The following is a 16,216-nucleotide window of genomic DNA, read 5'->3' as shown; positions in this document are numbered from 1 at the left end:
TTTAGTTTTTTTTTTTCTTTTGACATAAAATTTAAATTTACACATGAAACAAACTAATCTTAAGTGTGCACTTGTCTTAACAAATGTGCAAACCTATGTAACCCAAACTTCTATCATGATATCAACTCCCAAATTTTCTCATGTCCATTCCCAGACTTTTCCTGCCTCCATCCCTCCACTGTTCTGATTTTTTTCATTATAGGTTAATTTCCTTGTTCCCCTGTATGTAAAATGTCATTGCTGTCTGGTTGCCTCAAGATTTCCCTCTCCACCCTTGGCTTTTAGTAGTTTGATTATACCATGATTTTGTTATTATAATTTTTTTACTGCCCCAAAGGTCCCCAAGGGTCTGTTTCCTTTTTTTCAGTCTTATTTTCTCTGTCTTTAGATCAATCTTCTATTATGCCTTTTTAAATTCACTGATGACTTCCCCTATCATCTCCATTTTGATGTTGGGCCTATCCAGGGAATTCTAATTTTGGTTATTTTATTTCAGTTCTAGAATTTCCATTTATTTCTATTTCTCTACTGAAATTTCCTATGTTTCCATGTATTTTTGGCTTATTTTCCTTGACTGCACTGAGTATAATTATAATAGCTGCTTTAACAATCTACATCTGCTAATCCCAAACATTGTAAATACTGTGCTGTAGAGGCTCTAGATCCTGTCATGTTCCTCAAAAGAGTATGGGTATTTTAGTTTTCATAGGAAATTAACTTGGTTGCACCCAATATACAAATTCTTTCTCTTGAGTAGTAGCTCAATTTCAGTTCAGTGTTTTATCATTATCTGGGAAGCTTTGAGTCTTCTCTGCCCTTGCACAGATCAGAGGTCAGCCCAAAATCTGAATAGTATTTTTACACAGAAATTGGGGCTCCCCCCACCCCGGTTCTCCCCATCCCATGAGTTCCTCTCTCTTTTTTCATGACTAGTTTTCCCCAATTCTGTCCTCCGTTCTTCAGGCTAAAAAGACTTTAGATTTTCTGAGTTTTATGGCTGTGTACATTGTTGATTTTGGCCTGCTATCAGGATAAAAGCCTTAAAGACAGGAAATTTATCCTGCTCTGAGCCCTTCTTACAAATTATGACCTCTCCTCCAGAATCTGCTTCCCAATTTTCACTCTTTAGTGACTTCAGATCATTGTTTTCTTATAACTTATCTGAAGTTTCTATTGTTACCTGTAGGAGGGTTGTTATAAGTAGAAATTTAAGAAATAAGATATAAACATGAAATCTACATATACAATTGGTATGTTTGTTATGATAAGGGAAAGTATATAAGACATAAGCAGTGGTATGGTACACACAGGAGGTTAGTACCCCAACACAAAGTAATGGGTCAGAAAGAACTGTATGGTAGAAAATTATCTAAACTGGGATTGGAAAGATACATAGAGTAAGCTAAGCCAAAGAAAAGTTGGAGTTAGGTACAATATTTCATATTTTTAAAAAATAATAATAAAAAGCTTCTGTGTGATTCTTTTGGTATGGGAGATAGCACTAAATCTTTGTTACAGAAGATTCGTTGCTTACTGGAATGAATATAAAGTTTGAGGTTTCAAGTGTAAATTCAGCTATCTTGGGTTTAAGAGACTTATATCTACAAAGTTTTTAAAACCTTTTCTTATCTAGGAAAAATTACAATACTACTGTGTGTGTGTGTGTGTGTGTGTGTGTATACATATAGCTTATTCTCAGAGAAATGCTAATGTACATACATAGTTTGTGAAGCAAAATAGGCTGACTTTCTTGTGTGTTATTAAAAGTAGATTCATTTTTTTATCATTTGCTATGTAAACATTTTTAAAAAAGTTATAAAACCTCAAGGTCATTAGCATCAACTTAGGTATATCATTATGGTCCAGTTAAAGTAGATAAGGACCTCAAAGTTAATATTACTAAAGTTGTTGACAGGATAGAAGTTAGGACCAAAAAAAGAGAGCTGACATTTCTGGCTAGAAATCCAAAATGAATATGCCCCAGCCCTGATGTAATATGAACAGCAATGGTACAAAATCATAAGCAAATACCTATTTTTGTTAACACATTTGTGGCTTGGTGCTTTCTTCTTTGCATATCTTATTAATCATAAATTCTCTACAGATTGAAACTGATTATAGCTGTACCAGGTTTGACAAAGTATGAGATATATCAATATTCTTTTCTCTTTCTCCTTCTAATGTGGAATATTCAAGAAGCTCATCAACTGAAACTGTTTTTACAAAAGAGGCAGAAAAATGTATTAATAATTTTCTATATAAACATAAATAGCCATTAACTATTTGAACTCTCCAAAGAGAACAGGAATCTTGACTATGACTCAGAGAGTGAGTGGTATGATTTAATCTTGTGTTGTTTATCAATAAACCTAGAAAAAGAATGACCTTCAACAAAACAGCTCTTTATTACTGAAAAAAAATTTATACTGCCAACATCTACCAGAGTTGAAAAAAAAAATAAAGTGTTTACAAATACTCAAACAAAAGAAAATACCAATACCTAATGGCATACTTAATACTCTTTCTTTATTTGCTAGCACAAATGTTCCAGGTGTGTTTGGGGCATGGGTTCAGTTTGATACTAAGCACTGCTTACTAATGACATTAAGAAACATCTGGAGGCTATGTAGGAGGGACACAACAAGAGTCTTTATTTTTGTAGGAAAAATGGGCAAGCTTTTCAGGAAAGCACTCATTTTAAGCAAAGACAAAGTCTGGCAGCCAACGAGAGAAGCAAAATTGAGGACAAAACATTATTCTTCACTCAAATTTGTTTTATAGACCAGCCCCCCGAACTGGACTTCCCTAAAGAGGGAAGGCTGTGAGCAATACAACCTGAAAGATCTGTGTCTACTTAAATGCTGAGAAATGAGGCAGCCAACTTGCTGCCAGAGCACTGGGACTCCAGAGTCAAATGCAGCATTACAGGAGAAAGGTGCTATCAGAGTAATTATCCAGAGACTTCACAGAACTACCGTGGAATTATAAAATCATGGTGTACTTCAGAATCAACACCAGAAACCTCCAGCTAAGGTGGCAGTGGGGAGGGGGCTCCCACAACCCAGCAGGCATTGAAGGCTCCCGAAGCAGGTTCCAAATCAGGTAAAGAAGAAGCTGACCATGGTGTCACATGACCATGGTGCCATAGTGAGAAGACCTCTTTATGAGCACACAAGAGATACAACCTGGTGACTTCCAGAAATAATGGGGAGACTCCTCAGGGAGTGGAAGCCTCACTGAAGTAGATATTGATGATGAATATTATTTACTGAGCAATGACTATGTATCAGACACTATTAATTGCTTCTCTTATATTTGTTAAATCCCTGCCACAATCCTATAAGGTAGGTTCTATAAGTACCATCATCGTACATGTGGATATACTTAGACTCAGTAGCTATAACACCACTTTTATTTTTATGGCCTGAGAAAACACAGATGAGGTAAATTTCAACCTGTAAGGATTTAGAAGGTTATGCCTTCAACACATTGGAGTATTTCATAAGTCTGTTAACTGAGCATTTCCCTAGAATATGTCTATGTGAAAGTAGATAAATAAATTCAACTGTCCAGCACTGGAGATGGGCTTTTATTTCAGTGGCTTAGGATACATATTGTCTAGGAGAGGCCTAAACACTTTCACAGCTTTCCTCCACCTCCTGCTTACTTCCTGATCCATAGTATTGAACAACTTCCATTTCCCTACCAATCACATTATTCCTTATTGATGTTAGAACCTCACCCAATACAGTATTCTGTTTGGCTGAGTCTGAACCCGCATCTAGAATTACAAAAAGAACAAAATTATACAAAGAATAAAAATAATTCAAATGCTCAAAGTAAGAAAATAATTAAATTTCAACAACTGTGACATCAATTTCCTGAAACATTGGATTGCCAATGACCAACTAAAAATGCCACTTGGAGAATTTGTAAGTAGTAAGTATGAAATGACTGTACTATTTTATGTTTTATGTAGATTTTTTTTTTTTTTTTGAGGCAGAGTCCCACTCTGTCACCCTGGCTAGAGTGCCATGGCATCAGCCTAGCTCACAGCAACCTCAAACTCCTGCGCTCAAGCAATCCTCCTTTCTCAGCCTCCCAAGTAGCTGGGACTACAGGCATGCGCCACCATGCCTGGCTAATTTTTTCTATATATTTTTAGTTGTCCAGCTAATTTCTTTTTATTTTTTAGTAGAGACGGGGTCTTGCTCTTGCTCAGGCTGGTTTCGAACTCCTGAGCTCAAACGATCTGCCCGCCTCGGCCTCCCAGAGTGCTAGGATTACAGGCATGAGTCACCGTGCCCAGCCTATGTATATTTTTAATATCTTTATTTTTGTGTAGCATTTTACAAGTATTTCTGTATCAATTATCTTGCAGGATTCTTACAACATTTGCAGGAGATTAAGCAGGTGCTTGTAAGAGAGGCAGTATAAGACAGCCACAATGTTTGGGTTGAAAACCTGATTTTGCCACATATTGTCTCTACAACCTTAACCAAATAAATTAATCCCCTTAGGATTCAGTTTCTTCATCTATAAAACAAGATGACAATTATAGTACCTAGTGTTTGGGAGATAAATAGATGAGATACTATATATGAAGTAGCTGGCACAATGCTTGGCACATAATAAACACCTTCATGGCAGACACAATTCTAAGTGCTTTACATATATTAATTAATTAATGTAATCCTCAGAAGACACTACAAAGTAGATACTATTATTCATGTTCCACAGATCAGAGAACCAAAGCACAGTGAGGTTCATATTATCTGAGTGTTAAATCATTTATTCTTTTTTCTTTTTATTGGAACATTCCCTTGTTTACAGATGAAGAAACGAAGTTTATAAAAATGACCTGCCCACATCATTTCATTAGAAAATCGTAGAACTGGAACTTATATCCACCTTCTTTCCCCTATCCATGTGATGAAGGAGGTTATAGAATTGCATGAACATTTTATTTCACAGAGTATATGAAAACTCTGTACTTTTGGACTACCCATTTATTAAAATCTTAATATAAATATCGCTTGCATGAAATAGAGTTTTTAAAATAAAATGAAAGCCTTTCAGAAAATGACTATTAAAAATCAGGCTGAGTAATATGAAGCCTTTCCATATACCCTTGAAGAAGCCTTTGAAAATCCAGAGTTTGTGGAATAACCAGATTGTTCAGTTGTTTATCAGTAGTTCTTAACATGAATTTATGTTCTAGGCAATTGGACAACTTTGTTTTTTCCTTTCAAGCTCCTAACCCACTTGGTATGGATGGAAATAAAACAGTCAATGGATGAATGAATAGGCATCAGTGAAACAATTGTTCTGTGTTCACCCCACACAAATCACTGCAGGATGCCAGCACAGAAATGCAACAGAAACAAAAATACCGGCATCGATCTTGTACCAACCCACTGCTGACAGGAAATCCACATTAATTCTGCAAATATGGTAAGAATATGCAGTTACTAAACAGAATATGCCACTAAGTTCACCACAGGATCAAGTGATAAAAGTTCTCCCAGTTTCTGTAGAGTTGCTCTAATCTTTTCTGCTTTTCTTTTTCTTTTCTTTTTTTTTTTTTTTTTTTTTCGTTTTTGCCTTAACTCTTCTTTGTTAAAAAATCATTTTAAATCATTTAGGAACTACATTTTCTTATCATAAGAGTTTGCGTGGAGAGTTCAGACTTGAGTTTGGGCCTTGGTCAGGCCACAGTTGCTGTGATTGCCTACTTGCCATTCCCACTGGATGTGGAAGAAAGAACCAGAACCGATACCCCAGTTAATTCCCAGGTCCAGACAACCCCCACTGTGTAGTATCAACCCTAGCTCCTCAGAGCAATAAAGGCTGATTACCCTATTAGTTTGTTAGCTTCTTTCTTTGCTTGCTGGTTCATTAACATAACAAACCTGAAGAAACTAAATGTTAATTATAGCTTTACATTTGGGGGATAAATTCTTTACTGTCTCCTGATAGAAGTGTTTCTGTCTGGGAACCAGAAACTCTGCGGACCACAGGCTTAAATCATGGGATGGGATTTCAATCCAAACGGGCCCCTGAGAGTTATGGTGAAAGGAACCTATTCTACTTCCATCCCTTGGATCCAGTAACCAGCTACTGGAGACAAAGCACCATACACAGGTCATTGTTTCAGCTATGTACTGTATTTGGAGGTCAGCTCCCCAAAGCCACAGGGTGTTGTTAGCCTTGACCTTGTACTGTACGCTAAGTCTTTAACAAGCACTCCACCCCCATGGTTTCAGACCAATTCTGGGTGATGGGATACATAATAGTTAGTACATCCTTCTTCTTATTTGCCACCCAGAGGGTTTCTTGATCTAAAGCAATGTTGTCATCAGATGAGGTATTCTGTATGCCATCTGAAGATGGCACTACAAAGGCACTGGGGGTAGTGAAGGCAAACTCACATTCAGAAGAGGTACAGCTCTGGAAAGGAAAAACTTCTGTCATCTCCAAGAAACTTGGAAGCATGGCAAATGTATGCATTGTCCACACTCCCTTGGGACATTAACTCCCTCCTGCTTCTGATTGGGCACTAAGCTGTACATGTACATGTGCAGGGTCTTCGAACTTCCACATGAACAGGAAAGTCCCGGTGCAGGAGATGAGAGGTTCTCAGGATGAGCATGAGGTGAAGCCCTGCCAGGTTGAATCTGAATGTGTCAGTGAGAGCCCACAAGACATTGGTTGCCTTTGCAGCAGGTGGAATTAGACAGGGCAAGGTGAAGATGATCCCTGGTGGCACATAATATAGGACTTTTAAACAGTGCCTTAATTTTTAAAATTATGATTATCTATTATACAGTTATAAGACTCATGAAGAAAGTCATCTAAGAGTAAGAGCAAACATTCACATGACACTTTCTATCTGCCAGACACCCATCTAAGGGCTTCACATATATTAAGTTATTTAATCTTCCCCACCAACCAGCGAAAGAAAATAATAATGTAGAAGGGGAAACTGAGCATAATGTGAGTAAGTGAAAGAGCCAGAACTTAAACACAGATTTTCATACTGCTTAAAAGGTAAATGGTTCTGCAATAAACATAAATAAGAAAAGGATCAATATTCAGGCAACTCAAAACCAGGACAATTTAGAGGTGGGGATGGTCTTAGGGATGAAGAGGGATGTGGGAGATTTTATCCTAGGCTTCACAGAGCTGAATCACCTGGATATGACCATAGCCTATGGCCTGTGTTACTGTAGCCTTTGAATTACTGTGTTGGAACCTGTCCAAGTGCAAGGTAAATGCCTCTCAAGTAAGATGAAAGTATCAAAAACTACAGCTTACATGGCGTAACGCAGATGTTCTTAAATATTTTGTTCCATGGATCCCTTTATCATTCCGGCAACAGAATAATATTTTAAAATACATAAAATGCAACTGATTACAAAGGAAAACAAATAAATTAATAAAATTATCATAAACAAATTTATGATATAACATATGCATCTTCTATATCATGTGCAAAGTAATAAGATCTTGATAGAATACCACATTTTCAAAAATATCTTTGAGATATATAAAACAATCAATACTAAATACTTATGGTGTTCTTATAGCTTTACTAAAGTATAACTGATATATAAAAATTGGAATTATTTAATGTACATATCTTGATGAGTTTGGATATAAGTGTACACCCATGATATCACCAACACAGCCAGGGTATAACCATATCCAAAAATGTCCTTGTATTCTTTTGTCTGTAAGACTTTTGTTATTTTTTATTAGAACACAACTTGAGATATACACTCTTAATATATTTTAAAGCACACAATTCCATATTGCTAACAATAAGCACTATGTTATATAGCAGATCTAGAACTTATTCATCTTGCATAACAGAAACTTTATACCCATTGAAAAACAATTTACTATTTTCCCCTCCCCTATCCCCTGGAAAACTGCTTAATGAGTAAAATGGTGGTTTGACTATTTTAAATAAAATGGTACAGTGGTTTGACTATTTTAGATAACTCATATAAGTGAAATCACGCAGCATTTATCTTTCTGTGACTGGTTTATTTTACTTAACATAATGTCCTCAAGGTTCAACCATTTTGTTGCAAATGGAAATTTCCTTCATTTTTAAGGCTGAGTAATATTCCATTGGATGTATATACATTTTCTTTATTCAAGATGTAATTTTTTCCCTTCAAATTACATTTCCCCAAATCCTTTGAGACACACTCTGCAGATTCATGTAACCCTTGGAGAGGGATAAGAAGATGCAAATATCCAGTGGAGGGTGAAGGTGCTCAGGAAATTTCACCACAAAACATGACTCCTTGGTATAAAGAGTATTTTGAATTCAAGGCCCTTAGAGATCAACAGGTCTTGGAAGGGGCTTTGCCTCTTTCTTCATGAAAAAACCAGACTGATCCAAAAGAACAGTTGACTTCCCTTTCCCTCCCTGTTATATCAATATATTATAGGAAAGAAGATCAAGAATTCAATCAGACCTGGCCCAAAAAATTTTAAAGATAACAGCTGTCTCTGAGGTTAATTTAATTTCCAAAGAGAATCATTTATAAGTCAGTCTGTTCCCCCTCATTCATTCATTCTCCCAAGTATCTATTCATCCTCCCTACTAACCATTGATTGGCATTAAATAGAATTATCTCCATTCCTCATCTTCCCCTCTCCTCTAAAATGAGGGTATATAAATTTCTGTACCCCATTGGGATATTTGGTAATTGCTCTGTGATTTCTCCATTTGCACAGTAATTAACCTCTTTCTCTTATGAATCTGCCTTAGTGTGGGTTGATCTTTCAGTGAACCTTCTGGAATGAAAGGGAAGTTTCCCCTCACTCCCACAGGGATAAGGTGAGGGGTTCCAGCTCTTAAAATTCATCTCATCGTCTCTATGTTGCTTCACTGACCTGCTAAATATTTAGCTGGATAAACAGTAGTAAACAATGATTCCTGTGCTCATGTAATTCCAGTTGTGTATGCACATGTATGTGTGTGTGTGTGTCTGTCTGTCTGTCTGTCTCTATTGGGGTGGAGGCTAAACAGATATTGAAATGGATTACATGAATTCCAATAAATGCCAATGTCAACATTATTGTGATAAGTGTTATGTGGTATTTTGATATTTAGCAATTTCCTATGACAAATTATGCCACTAAAGAGCATCTCCTTGTTACTATATGTATTAGTATATAAATAATGCAGGTATTCAAGTCCTCCCTAAATTAAGTTAGTAGAAAAATTGATAAAGGGTTTTCTCTAATAAATTTTCATTTCTTCTTTCCTTTTAATTCTTCAGGCAATCTATCTATAGTACAATAAGAGTAGTTAAAAATAAAAACATGAAAATACATTCCCAAGAACTAGGAAGGGCAGGAGCCTTCAGAGAATGAGATGTTAACGTTAAATTAGTGTATTTCATACATTTCTAATTTCCAAAACAGACATATTCATATTCACTCATAAATACAGAAACAGGATCCAAAAACAAATGTGAAATACTTTTGTATTAGCTGCCATTGGAGGAATAGCAAGCCTTGCTCTTTCAGTGTGAGTAATTGAGAGAGGTGTTGACATAGAATATAGAGTGGGAATCAGAAATCTTGGTTCTGAATGTTAAGCAGTTCATCTAAACAGTCAGTGAATCTACAGAGCTTGCACAAAGCACTGATTTTATATTTGGTTTGTGAAGCCTTCATGTTGTTAGAAATTAATAATGATTATAATAACTAGAAGGTAATGAATTAATTATTTTAATGACTAGTGTAAAATTAAGCTATAAAACAACTTTAATAAATCAAAGAGAAATGAGCAAAATCTAGAAGGGTATTATGGAATTGTGTTTTCATCAAGTTGTCAGAAGACCACAGTTTACCAATAAGAGATTATCACAGGACTATTATCCAAGGTCATTTGTAGTCAGAGGAGGTTGTAGAAAGTTTCTGTGGCATACAACCCTCTAATAACTGCAATATAGTCCCCCTAGTAGAAACTTGTGTTAAAGAATATTGACTGGCAAAAAACTAGGCCATTTCAACAAGATCCAAAGCTAGATAGTTAAGTGGGTCACAGTATTTAAAACTAGCAAAGAATTGCCAAATTTATTCATCTTATTGAAATTCTGTGGCAAGTCCTGGGACTACAGCTTTGAACAAAACAGACATCATCCCAGAACTCTTGGAACTATAGGATTGGGTAAGAAATCACTGTAAATTGTGATATGTGTTATGATGGGGAAAGTCCAATTAGCTATGAGACAAAGACACTGAACCTATTGTAGGGTGTCAAGAAAGATGTTAAGGTTGCATAAACATTGGTAAAAACATGGGAGGAGGAATACAGAAGGAATGTTCCAGGGAGAGGGAATCTACTTGTGAGGAAATTTGATATTATGGAGGGCACTGTGCTTTTAAGAAATGGAAAGAAGTCAGGAGTGGTTGGATAGTAGAATGAGGGGAGAGGAAAGAAAGCAAGGTGAGGTTAGAAAGGTACACAGGGGCCACGCCATGCCACTGTTATGGGTTGAAATGCCCCCTATCCCAAAAGACAATTGAAAGTTCTAATCCCCAATCCCGGTGAATGTGACCTTATATGGAAATACAGTCTTGTAGATGTAATCCACTTAAACCAAGATCATACTGAATTAGAGTAGCTCCTAATGCTATATGACTGGATTCCTTATAAGAATTGGGTACCTTATGTGAAGACACAGAAACACACAAAACAGAAGATGGCCATGTGAAGATGGAGGCAGAGGTTGTAGTTATGCTTCCACAAGCCAAGGAACACCTGGAGCTACAAGCAGCTAGAAGGAAGCAAGAATCCTCCCCTAGGAGCTTGGGAGGAAGTATGGCCCATCTGACACCTTGGTTACGGATTTTTAGACTCCAGAGCTGTGAGAGAATGCATTTCTTTTGTTTTAAGCTATCTAAGTTGTAGTAATTTACTATGATAGCCCTAGAAAACTAATTCCTTAAGAGTTTTGACACAGGCCAGAGAAATTCTACCAGTGAGATATGATTAGGGAAGCAATATTATCAGATTTGTAGTTTAAAAAGATGATTCTGACTACACTGGAAAATACAGACTATAAAAGGAGCAAGATTAGTTGAAGAGAAACTGGAGACTGTAGCAGTAAAACTGGCAGTTGTGTAGCCCAAGAGTCAGACCCAATTATATCCCATGAAAGTTACTTGAGCAAAAACACGATGGCTTCCACTGCTTGACAGCAATACTACAGCTCAAATGAAGACACTTCAAACTGGAAACAAAATGCTCTATGACTTCTCCTGAAGAATTCAACCTGCCTGCCACTGTGCTAACCCAAAGATTGACTGTGTGCATGCTATGTCTTCATTCTACTCCTTTTGGGGAAAAAAACCTCTCCTGTCACATAACTTAACAATAAAAGAAAGTTGTGAAAACAAATTCTAGTTTCTACTTTGGTGTGACAGTATTCATAATGTAAAACTTTCTAAACATACGAAGGAAATTTCAAACACCCACCATGCTTAGTAAATGGAATTATCAAACCATTAGGTCTTTAACCAGAAAATTGGGATTCAGATTTAATTTCTCCATTCTCTTATCTCCCTATCCAATTTTTTAATTAAGTTGATTTTACAGGTTTAATGTCTCAAAATAGATTTTTTTTCTCCTTTGTCCCCTATTCAGTATAACTGGATATTATTCCTACTTCCATAACTTCTGAGACTGGTACTCTTGTCTTGCCAACTTGAAAGTCTTTGAACTACCTAACATATTTTAACTAATATCCTCTTCTGCATAAACAAATCAGAGAGAATTCTATTGTGTGCAACCAAGTTCAGACTTCCACATTAAGAGGAAAAACTGGAAAAAGATCGGGATTGCTGAAAAGGGATAGCTAAGCAGTAAGTTGTCACAACAGATCATCTTTATAAACAAAGAGAATTTGTACTTGCCTGAATTATATGTAATAAACCCAGGAAAGTGGAATATCCTGAAAACGTTTTAATTAAACCACAACTAAAATATTTGTTCATTTTCTTATCCAAATTGGCCTTTGGTGATGTTTGCCACCAAACAAATGTAAGAAATACGTAGTATTTTGTGTGACTCTTGGCTACGCTACAATTTTATATGCAAACCCAATTCTAACAAAGTCAACTCCACACACAGAAACCTTGGGTGATTTTGTTTTTGTGGTAATCAAGAAAAGTGGCTAAGTGTCCTACCTCACTCAACATGGTAGAGAAAATGGACAACATCTATGCAATGATCACTATAAACAACTAATTCGTATGAATGGATCACAGACAGAGGCCCTTCATGATCTGGTTCTTGCCTACTTATCTGAAGTCATGCTCCTTGTCCTCAACTAGTCTTTTGATAATCTAGCCTACTCTCAGCTTCCCTGATAGCCCGAGCCATTTCCTACCTCAGAATTTTCACATATCTCCACCACCTATCGGGAACATTCTTGCCTCTATTCTCCTAGTGGATACTTCAGATTTTTGCTTAAATGTTTCTTCCTCAGAAAAATCTTCAGAATTTGTAATTTTCCCCCAATATACTCATACAGAACAATGTATATTTTCCTTCATAGTACTTAACCTTACAGGTTTTTGAGGTTTAAAGGAGATAGTCCTAGAAGGTTCCTACTACACTATAGGCATTCAAAAATTTTTAACAATTGTTAAAATCATCATAATGAAAAGTGATCTCGCCTTTGCTGTTGGTTCCACCTCTCCTAAGGAGAAACAGTCCAGCTGGCATGCATGCATAATTCAATATGCCAACTTCTTTATTCTCTGATGTCTCCACTACCTCCAGCAAGTTTTGAGGCTCAGCAAATGGGGTAAGAGAGATGCAGTGTTAAAAGGATTTGGGGGTTGAAAGACTGTTTTTATTCAGACAAAAAGTCAAATGTATCTAAGATTAGCCAGTCTAATTCACCATGGGGTTTCTATGAAATTCTTTGATAATAGCAATTTGGAAACATAGTCTAGTCTTTTATAAATGGGGCCCAGCACTTACCAAGAATTTAGAAGAGTCTGATGTCTAATGATATTTGCTGAATTTATCAGAGTAAGGAAGGGCTTCACTTAATAAAAGTGGAATGTTAAAAATAAACTTTCAAATTTGGTAAATTCTTTCCCAGAATACATATGTCTTAACATTGCCTTAAAGAGAAAGCTCCACTGCCAATTATTTTTTTCCACTGCCAATTATTTAACATAAGACATACTCTTTTTTAATGGCATATTCACATTGTTTCAAAAATATTAAAAAAAAAAAAAGATGAATACCCATTCCACTTTGCTGTGTGTTGTTTTGTAACTTCAAACGGTAAAATGTTAATGCCATGCAAACATTATTCACAATTAATGAAAGAATGGAAAGCTTTCTGAGACCTATTTGGCAGTTTTTCAAATGTGTCTCTGAAAGTTTCTCTTCTCTAAGTCACAAAATGATGTAAGGAGACTTGGTTGATGGTGGAGCTCCATCATGAGGGAAAGCTCAAAAGAAAACAAAAAAAAATGTTTTTTCTGACTGTTCACATTTCCAATCAGTCTCATAAAAGAAATATTTCTCATCAGCCTATCAACAGACAGATTCTGAATCTAAGGCATAAAGAAATGTGGAAAGGAAAACATATTCCAGAATACCCACTTAGAGGCTCAGTCAGCCATCACACGTGTTGACCATACACTGAGAAAAAGATAAAAGAATATGTAGTACTTTGAAGATTATAAATCATAATCACTATTGTCAAGCGCTATTGAAGATAAGGATAATTTTTGAAGAAACTATGTAGCAGCGTCAACCATCAAAACACTAGAAACTCTTCCTGCTCACAACCCTCAGGAAATGTGCCCTTATTTATACAGTAAAGACAAAAGAAAGCCTCCAAGTGTCCCCTGGCCCCATCTCACCCCACCACCATTTCCCCTGCTGACCCTACAGGATTAAGAGAGACCACAACAATGCCCTAACTTCCTGGACCTGAAGATATATATTTTCTTGAAGCATTTAGCATTGAAGGGATGAAGTTGCTAACTCTGACCTCATTGCTGGAGTACCCAGGCAACCACTGTTTTCTCCAAACTGTCCTTATACAGCTCTGCTCCTGAGATTCAGGGCTGACGAAAATTAAATTTGTTTGGTTTGGTAGAATTATCTCTGAGTCTAATGACATACAAATTCTGGAAGACTTAGGCAATTGTATGAAAAGACTCAGTTCTACAAGAAAAAGAGTCACAGCAGTCGTTTAGCATGATACATACAGGAGTTCCCAAATCTTTGTTGACACGAACCCTTTGGTGAAAGAATTTTTTTTCAAGTTTTGTTTTTAATTGACAGATAATTGTATATTTTTATGGGGTACAATATGATGTTTTGATACATGAATACATTGTGGAGTAAATCAAATCAGGCTAATTAACATGTCCATCATCTAAAATACTCATCATTTCTTTGTGGCAAGAACATTTAAAATTGACTTGTTTGGTTTTTAATTGCAAAAATGCTTTTTATTTTTAATTATTTTTTATTGTGGTAAAATATATAGAACATAAAGTTTGCCATTTTAACCATTTTAATACAATTTAGTGATATAACATTCACAATGCTGTATAACTATCACCACTATTTATTTTCAAAACATTTCCATTATTCTAGTACTCTCAACCAATTAAGCAATAATTCCCCATTTCCCCTCCCCACCAGCCCCCAAGAACTCCTAATCTACTTTTTGCCTCTATAAATTTTCCTGTTCTACATATTTCATATAAGTGGGATCATAAAATATTTGTTATTTTTTACTTAGAATAATATTTTCAAGGTTTATCTGTGTTGTAGTACATATCAGAATTTCATTCCTTCTTATGTCTGAATAGTATTGCATTGTATGTGTATATATCATGTTTTGTTTATTATTTCATCTGTTTATGGATGCTTGAGTTGTTTCCACATGTTGGTTATTGTGAACAATGCAGCAATGAACACATACAAGTATCTGTTGGAGTCCCTGTTTTCAATTGTTTGGCTCTATATACCTAGGAGTAGAATGGATAGGTCATATGGTAATTCTATGTTTAACTTTTTGTGGAATTTCCAAACTGTTTTCCAGAATGGCTGCACTATTTAATATTTTGTTTGTTTTCCTCCGAAACTGATTATGTAAAACACATAAAGGTAGAGCAACTCTAGAGGAAGCTTCTTGAGTTAGGCCCTGAGGAAACACCTGGAAAGCTCTGGCTTCTCCAAACACCTTTAAAAAGCCCCCCAATCCCTCTGCCAACAGATGACAGAAGGGAACCAGAGAATCTGTGCAAATTCCCCCCAAGTCATACAGTTAGTGAATGTTCAATGAGGATCTCAAATACAGATTGCTGAATACAGGTTAGATTACATTCCCTGATGGTTGCATCTGGCTAAATTGGGCAGTTTACCTTTAACATTCTACTTTTTTGCCATTCCAAACAAAAGTAGCTAAAGATGTTAAAGTGAATATTGACTTCCAAAATTTTCCTTAGATGTGTCATAGGGTAAAGATAAGAGAATGTGATGAAGAGGGTTTATGCAATCACCTACATCTGTGGGTTGTACTTACAAAAAACTTAATTATTCAGATATAAATAGCAATTTCATCTTTTTCCTTTATACTGTCAGAAAAAGTATCAACATTATTGAAGCAAACTGAAAATTTGCACAATAGCACTAAAGGAGATGAAAGGGTAGCTTCAGGGAAAGCTTTCATTCAGAGTGCTTACCTTTTTGACCACCAGAGACTCCACAATGGGGAGAAACCCTATGAATGTAATGAATGTAAAAAATAATTAAAAATAAAAAAGAAAAGAAAGGGTAGCTTCACACTCACAAATTAAAGCCAACCTCCTTCTCCATATCGTCACTCACATTGTTCAACATATAAGTTTATGAGGCAGAACAGTGTGGCCTCTGCAGTTTCTGACATTGGACCTGAGACAGAAAGAGGTCCCCTACTGATCCACAGCCTCCCAACATGCAGACAACATACTGGGTTATTTGATTCATTGCATCTGCAGCATCTACAAAAGTGGGAACCCTAAAATAATATGCATTGTGTTTACCACTCATTTCACAAATTTTCCAGGCTTTATGATATATTCAATCAAGGAGGCTAATTGAGATTACAAGCAGCACCTTAAATGTCAGGACTTAGCAAAACAAAGGTTGTCTCTCATACAC

This window comes from Eulemur rufifrons, chromosome 2, assembly GCF_041146395.1.
Source record: "Eulemur rufifrons isolate Redbay chromosome 2, OSU_ERuf_1, whole genome shotgun sequence".
Taxonomy (NCBI): Eukaryota; Metazoa; Chordata; class Mammalia; order Primates; family Lemuridae; genus Eulemur; species Eulemur rufifrons.
The sequence above is the reverse complement of the archived record's forward strand: the minus strand, read 5'-3'. Positions refer to the sequence as shown.